Genomic DNA, 7,168 nt, shown 5'->3' with positions numbered 1-7,168 from the left:
TTAGGTCTAAGAACATGAGTTAGATAGCCCCAAATGCGGAAATGGTGCAAACTAGGTTTGTTTCCATTCCACAGTTCCAACGACGTTTTGCTTATGGTCTTAGATGGGACTACATTCAAAATGTAAATTGTTGTTTGAAGTGCATATCCCCAGAATGAGAGAAGAGGTAAAGAGTAGCTCAACATAGACCTGACCATGTCTAACAAGGTCATTCTTCTTCTTTCAGAAACACCATTTTTCTATGATGTTCCTGGTGTTGTGAGTTGGGATAGAATACCATGCTCCAGCAACAATATCTTTGAATTATAACTCCAAATATTCTCCACCTTGACCAGATCGAAGTGTTTTATGAGTCTTACCTAGTTGCTTCTCAGCCTTAGCTTTGAATTCTTTATACTTACCGAATTTTTATGACTTCCTAAGCATTAAGTAAGTATGACAATATCTTGAGTAATTGACAATAAAAGTGACGAAATAATCATACCCACTTCTTGCTTGTACATTGATTGGACTTCAGACATTGCTATGTACAAGCTCCAAAGGTTCTTTAGCTCTATTGCCTTTTGCAGAGAAATGGTGTTTGGTCATTTTTCCTTCTAGACAAGATTCACAAACCAGAAGAGTTCCTGTAACGACCCGGATTTTCAAGACTCGATAATGCGGAAATATAAATGTTTTCATTTAACAAAATGTCTCAAAAACCCATAGAATTTTTTTTTTTTTAAAAAGTCGTATGGCCATACTTAACATTTAGTTACAACATGTTTTACAAAGATTAGAGTGAGCCTAGTTTAGGAAAATTACACAACATTTCCAAAAATAAAAAGGCTTCCCAAAAGGTCGGTCCACATGTACATTTGCAAGGAAGACTCCAGCGCTCACTACTCTGCCTTGCCCTTGCTCTTACCTACAACATGAAACAACTAGGTAAGCGAAAACGCTTAGTAAGATCAACTTCCAAACAAAGCAGATAGAGAAATAGGGATCCGGACCCATCCGGACCCTACACAATCAATTTCAAGAATGCTAAAGGGTCCTGGCAAACTTATGGTCATGCCTGATAACCAATGATAAATTAATTCGTAACTAGATAAAAATCCTGCACTCAGAAAAATCCCAGAACAAGCAGATATATTATATCACAACTATATCTTATCAACAATTATATCCCTGCACTCAGAAAATCCCAGAGCAAGCAGATATATTATATCACAACTACATCTTATCAACAATTATATCCCTGCACTCAGAAAATCCCAGAGCAAGCAGATATATTATATCACAACTATAATTCGAGACCAACGCTCGACAATTTCCAACAATTCATGCGTAACGCGCCCTCCAACATAATTGCTAATCTGTAAAAGAGAACTAAGTCCCCACACTAAGATCTAGCCAATAAATATTCTCATCAAGGGTAATTATCGTGTTACCTAGGGCATTGCTACATATTCAAGAGTGTAATCCAATTTACACGATTTTATGGAGACTTCTATGTTAATCAGTGGTGCTGGTGAGCAGCTGCCCCGAGGGTGTTCAACCTCACTCTATCTTGGCAACCCCTAGTATATCTAGGCACTCTCACGGAATGGCCAATATTCACGGCTGCTATCCGGGAATAACTTATCAGAGCACTTGCTCGGATTCTGACCGTCCAATGATTAAGTAAGCATGAGGGCCCCTAGGTCCCATTTATCTTGGCGCCCCTAGGTTTAACCAGCTTATCCTCATCTCATGGCCACTCGTCTCGGTAATGAACCGGACATAAATAAAATCAAGCAGTGTGACGGGGATCAACCGTCTAGGATATGACGAACTTCTACCGTTCATATTGTCTAAATCAGCACTCACTAGACTAACGTCTCTAAGCAACTTTCTATGACAGCCTATGTATATGCATGTATCCCTATACTAACATACAAGACAATAATCATTTCATGTTGCAGCCATACAATATAAGTTGACTTACTTGGAGTCCTTAGCGCTCAGCAAGTTTTCACCCTCCAACGTTCAGTCCAGTTACGCTTAGCCAATACTGTAGTTATCCATACAGTATACTCGGATTAATTATGGCACTCATAATTCATTATTATTATTTTGGGCAGTTTGGTTATTTTAATAAAAGTCATTTGTAAGGATTTACAATCCTTATTTGGTTTTAAACCTATTAAGGAAAGTTATACAAAATATTCGAGACTAAACCCTAAGTCTCGGGGAGACCTATCCTAAGGTCTCGATACCTAGGCTCGGGTATCACAATGGTATTTCCCACAATCCGCTAAAAATCTTATTCTTTCCAGGTATCGCTATTAACCCGCACTTTCGACTAGTCGGTTAAAATATGTAAGATTTTAGCCGGTATTATATCCAGAAAATACAAATAAATTCCTTAATTATTTTTAAAGAAAATAAACTCTTTAAATTTTCCTTTTATTTTTCTTAAGGTTTTAATATCTAAAAACCGTTTTAAGAAAATTGCCTAATTTGTCTTAATTAGGAAAACCGTTATAAATTTCTCATCTTGACTAATTAATTTTCCAAAAGCAATTAATCAATTTTACTTACTAGGAAAATAATTTATTTAATTATATTTCTCAAAATATAGGGTTTTAAACCCTCTTTTAATTTATTAACTATTAATAAATTAAATCTCTTATTTTTAAAAAGAATAAAAACTCTTTAATAAAAATAATTCATTTAAACTCAAAGGGATAATTTTAGTGAAAATATGATTTCAAGACTTACCAATTTATATCTTGAAATAAGCAAAATTTTACTTTTTACCTTATGTTCCAAAATCTCATTTTTACACTAAGTGTGAAAAACCTAATTTTCACATTTTTAACTACATACTTCGTTAGTTCATAACTTGAAATTTACTTACCCAATTGTTTCCAAAATTTCCCAATTCCATTTTTGTTATGCCATTTATCCCTTTGTAAAATCTTAGGTCAAAATGAGCATTTTTGATTGGTGAAATCATTTTCCAACAATGAGGTAAAAATGACCTTATTTTCAAGTCCTTATTTTTTCCAAACTTTGACAGTTAATAACTTTCAAACCGTTCAATATTTTCTTACCAAATTTTACAGTGGAATAATAGGTTATGCCAGTAATATGTCCACAAAATTTTAGAAAAAACTGGGTTCATTTTCCCTATACAGTGGCTGTCCAAACTTGGTTCCGAAAATAAGAATACGAAAAAACAGTTTTTTACCTAATCTTTGAAATAGCATAACTTACTCATTTCTAAACATTTTTTTGTGTTTCAAAAGCTCAATTTTATGTACTCAATCTCAACAACATCACAGTACAATTTAATTTTACAAAAACAATATACAGTGGCTGCTTGACCCCTTGGAAGTCACAGCTCAAAACATGTTTTGTTTTAGGGTATCCTACAAAACCCTTGGGGGTTTTGGTTCCCATTTTCAAAAATCAATACACATGCATCATAAAAATTATTAAACAACTACCATAACCTTATTACATCATCAACAAGAAACTCTAAGCATTAGATATACAAAATAATGCTTAAAACTAAAAACCCTACAACAAAATCATCAAAAGTAAACTTTTTACCTCTTTGGTGTTCTTGCTTAAGGTTTGGACCTTCCTATAAGCTTTGACTCCTTCAAAACCTTTCAAAAACCCTAACCAACTTCCTCCAACAACATAGGTAATTAGCTATTCGAAACTCTATGATTAAAACTTGACAAAAGTCTAGATTAATGAAACTTTACCTTAGGGAAAACCCTTCCTAGACCAAGACTTAGCTTCCAAGTTTCTTTGGTGTTCTTGGGGTTGAAAATGGAGAGAACACTTGAGAGAGTCTTAAAAAATCAGATGAGAGTGAATGAGAGAGGGAGAGTGGTCGGATTTGGGGGTTAGAATGGCTCACACAACTCTTCAAAATATCACAAAACACTTGAGTGCTTTTCTACCCACTTGCCCACTTGACTTCTTAATTAAATGGGATTTGAATTTTATAAAATTGGGTTCACACCACTCTAAAATAGCACATGGCCAGCCACCATTTTCCATATATGTGACCATTAATTTTTTTATTTTTATTTTTTATTTTTTTATAAAGGTTAATAAAGGTTTAAAGAAGAAAAGTCCAAATTGACTTTTGACACATTTTTTCACTCTTATTGAGTTTTAATCACCAAACTTAACATTAATTAATTAAATTAAATGTCTCTCACATTTAATTTAATTAATCACATAATAAAATTTAACCTAAGGTCCATTCATGGAATAAAATTCCCCATTTCGGTAAAATTAGGCATTTAACACAAAATGCCCTAAAATTTCCATTTTATTTTAGGTTTATTATTTTTGACCAAACTTTAACTTTTATGAATGTATTTTATGCCCAAAATATAATTACCATGATTTTTCATTTTATTTTCCGAGATTTTTACCCGATCAGGATTTTTGTGTCGGTCCAGGACAGAAAGTCTTATCTTGACTTTTAAAATCACAAAATTCATATTTTGGCTAGCAATAACTCATGGAATACTTACAAACAAAATATAATATTATTTAAAATAATATTCTTAACCCGGGGGAAAAATCCCGACCCGAGTCGTTTAAAGGTACCCGAAAATGCAGGACGTTACAATACCTACAATTTATAAAGGTTTCGTCCTCGAAACTTAAAACAAATGAGGATACAGCTCCCTCATCTTGTCTTCTATTTCCCAGGTTGCCTCTTCAATGCCATGGTTACACCACTGCTCCTTTACCAATGGCACCGTCTTGTTCCTCAACACTTTTTCCTTTCGGTCTAGTATCATGACCGGTTTTTCCTCATAGATGAGTTGAGGATCCACGCTCAGCTGCTCATAGCTGATTACATGCGAGGGATCACGCATGTATTTTCTCAATAAGGATACATGAAACACGTCATGCACCTTAGACAGGGCGGGCGGAAGAGCTAAACGATAAGCTACTTCCCCGACCCTCTCTATGATTTCGAAAGGTCCAACGAACCTTGGGCTAAGCTTTCCTTTCTTTCTGAATCGCATAGGCCCTCGTAGCGGAGCTACCTTCAGCAGCACATTATCGCCAACCTCAAACACCAGGGGTCTCCTGCGTCTATCAGCATATTTGCGTTGTCGATCAACCGAAGTTTGCAAGCGTTGCCTTATCCGTCGGATGTCCTCAGTAATCTGATCAACCTCATCCGATCCGAGAAACTTTCTTTCACCGGTCTCGTGCCAATGAATCGGTGATCGACATTTCCTTCCATACAACGCCTCATACGGAGCCATCTTGATGGAATCATGATAGCTATTATTGTAAGCGAACTCTATTAGTGGAAGCTTCTCATTCCATGACCCTTGAAAGTCGAGCACGCAGTCTCTTAGCATATCTTCTAGGGTCTGAATTGTTCGTTCGCTTTGACCGTCTATTTGCGGGTGGAAAGAAGTGCTAAACTTCAGTTTAGTACCCAACCTTGTTTGGATTCTATTCCAGAATGTCGAGGTAAAACGTTCGTCGCGATCTGAAACGATGGAGTTGGGTACACCATGCAGTCTCATTATTTCAGCAATGTAAATATCTGCTAACTTATGTGCGCCATAAGTTACCTTGATTGACAAGAAATGAGCGGACTTAGTCAGCCTATCCACGATAACCCAAATGGCATCGTGCCCCTTGGGAGTGGTTGGTAGACCTGTGACAAAGTCCATAGTGACCATCTCCCACTTCCATTCCAGAATTTCTAAGGGTTGTAACAATCCGGCTGGTCGTTGATGCTCGGCCTTTGTCTGCTGACAAGTCAAGCAGTGTGCCACATATTCTGCCGTCTCCTTTTTCATTCCAGGCCACCAAAAGTACTTCTTCAAGTCTTGGTACATTTGTATGGTACCCGGATGCATGGCATAAGGAGCATTATGTCCTTCGAAAAACATTTGCTTCTTGATCTCGTCATCATCAGGAACACATATTCTTCCCTTGAACCCCAATACTCCATCCTCGGAGATATGGAATCCTGGTCGCCCCTCGTTCCTCACTTCGTGCATCAATCCTTGAACCCAAGGATCGACTAACTGCCCGCCTCTTATAGCTTCCATAATGGTAGGCTCGATAGAAAGATTAGCCAGTTGACCAACTACTATCTCTAAATCCAAGGTAGCAAGGTCGGCTTGTAACTGTGGTGAAATTTCCTTCACTGTCATCACATAAGCACCTGGTTGTCGACTCAATGCATCTGCCACCTTGTTTGCTTTTCCTAGGTGGTACAGAATGTCGCAGTCATAGTCGTTAAATAGTTCCAACCATCGACGTTGTCTCATATTCAATTCCTTCTGAGTGAAGAAATACTTTAGGCATTTGTGATCAGTGTAGATGTCGCAGTGTATCCCATATAGGTAGTGCCTCCATATTTTTAGAGCAAAAACCACTGCTGCAAGCTCCAGGTCATGAGTGGGATAGTTCTTCTCGTAATTCTTTAGCTGTCGAGAAGCATAAGAAATTACTTTTCCGTGCTGCATCATCACTGCTCCCAACCCTCGGCCTGAGGCGTCGCTATAAATAGTATATCCCTCTGTGCCATTGGGGATTGTCAGCACTGGGGCAGTCGTCAATCTTGTTTTCAGCTCCTGAAAACTCTCCTCACACTTGTCAGTCCATTCATATTTGACGTTTTTGTAGGTAAGGGCAGTCATTGGTGCGGCTATTTTGGAAAATCCTTCCACAAATCGCCCGTAGTATCCCGCTAACCCAAGAAAACTTCTAACCTCATGCGCATTTTTCGGAGGTTTCCACTGCTTAACAGCTTCTATCTTGGGGGGATCTACTGAAATTCCATTTCCCGACACTATGTGCCCCAGAAAACTTACTTTCTCTAGCCAGAATTCGCACTTCGAAAACTTAGCATAAAGCTTTTGGTCTCGCAGACAATGGAGGACCAGTTCCAGATGTGTTGCATGCTCTTCTTGGCTTTTCGAGTATATCCGAATATCGTCAATGAACATGACGACAAACTTATCCAAATACTCTCGAAATACTCGGTTCATGAGATCCATGAATGCAGCAGGCGCATTGGTTAGTCCAAAGGACATCACTAAGAACTCGTAGTGACCGTAACGCCTTCTGAAGGCCATCTTTGGTATATCCGTCTCCTTAACCTTGAGCTGATGATAGCCTGATCGCAGGT

At 37.8% G+C, this 7,168-nt stretch overlaps 1 long non-coding RNA gene across 1 annotated transcript; it reads right to left on the bottom strand.

Annotated features, from left to right (window-relative positions):
• Window positions 1-666: 666 nt before the first annotated feature.
• LOC133780429 (uncharacterized) lies at window positions 667-4,120 on the bottom strand. Its single transcript, XR_009869308.1, has 3 exons — window positions 3,744-4,120; window positions 3,583-3,661; window positions 667-907 (listed from the first exon to the last, which is right to left on the bottom strand). It is a non-coding gene; the product is annotated as an uncharacterized LOC133780429 (long non-coding RNA).
• Between the last annotated feature and the right edge of the window lie 3,048 nt (window positions 4,121-7,168).

This window comes from Humulus lupulus, chromosome 5 (genome assembly GCF_963169125.1).
Source record: "Humulus lupulus chromosome 5, drHumLupu1.1, whole genome shotgun sequence".
NCBI classification, from domain to species: Eukaryota; Viridiplantae; Streptophyta; class Magnoliopsida; order Rosales; family Cannabaceae; genus Humulus; species Humulus lupulus.
The sequence above is the reverse complement of the archived record's forward strand: the minus strand, read 5'-3'. Positions and strand labels throughout refer to the sequence as shown.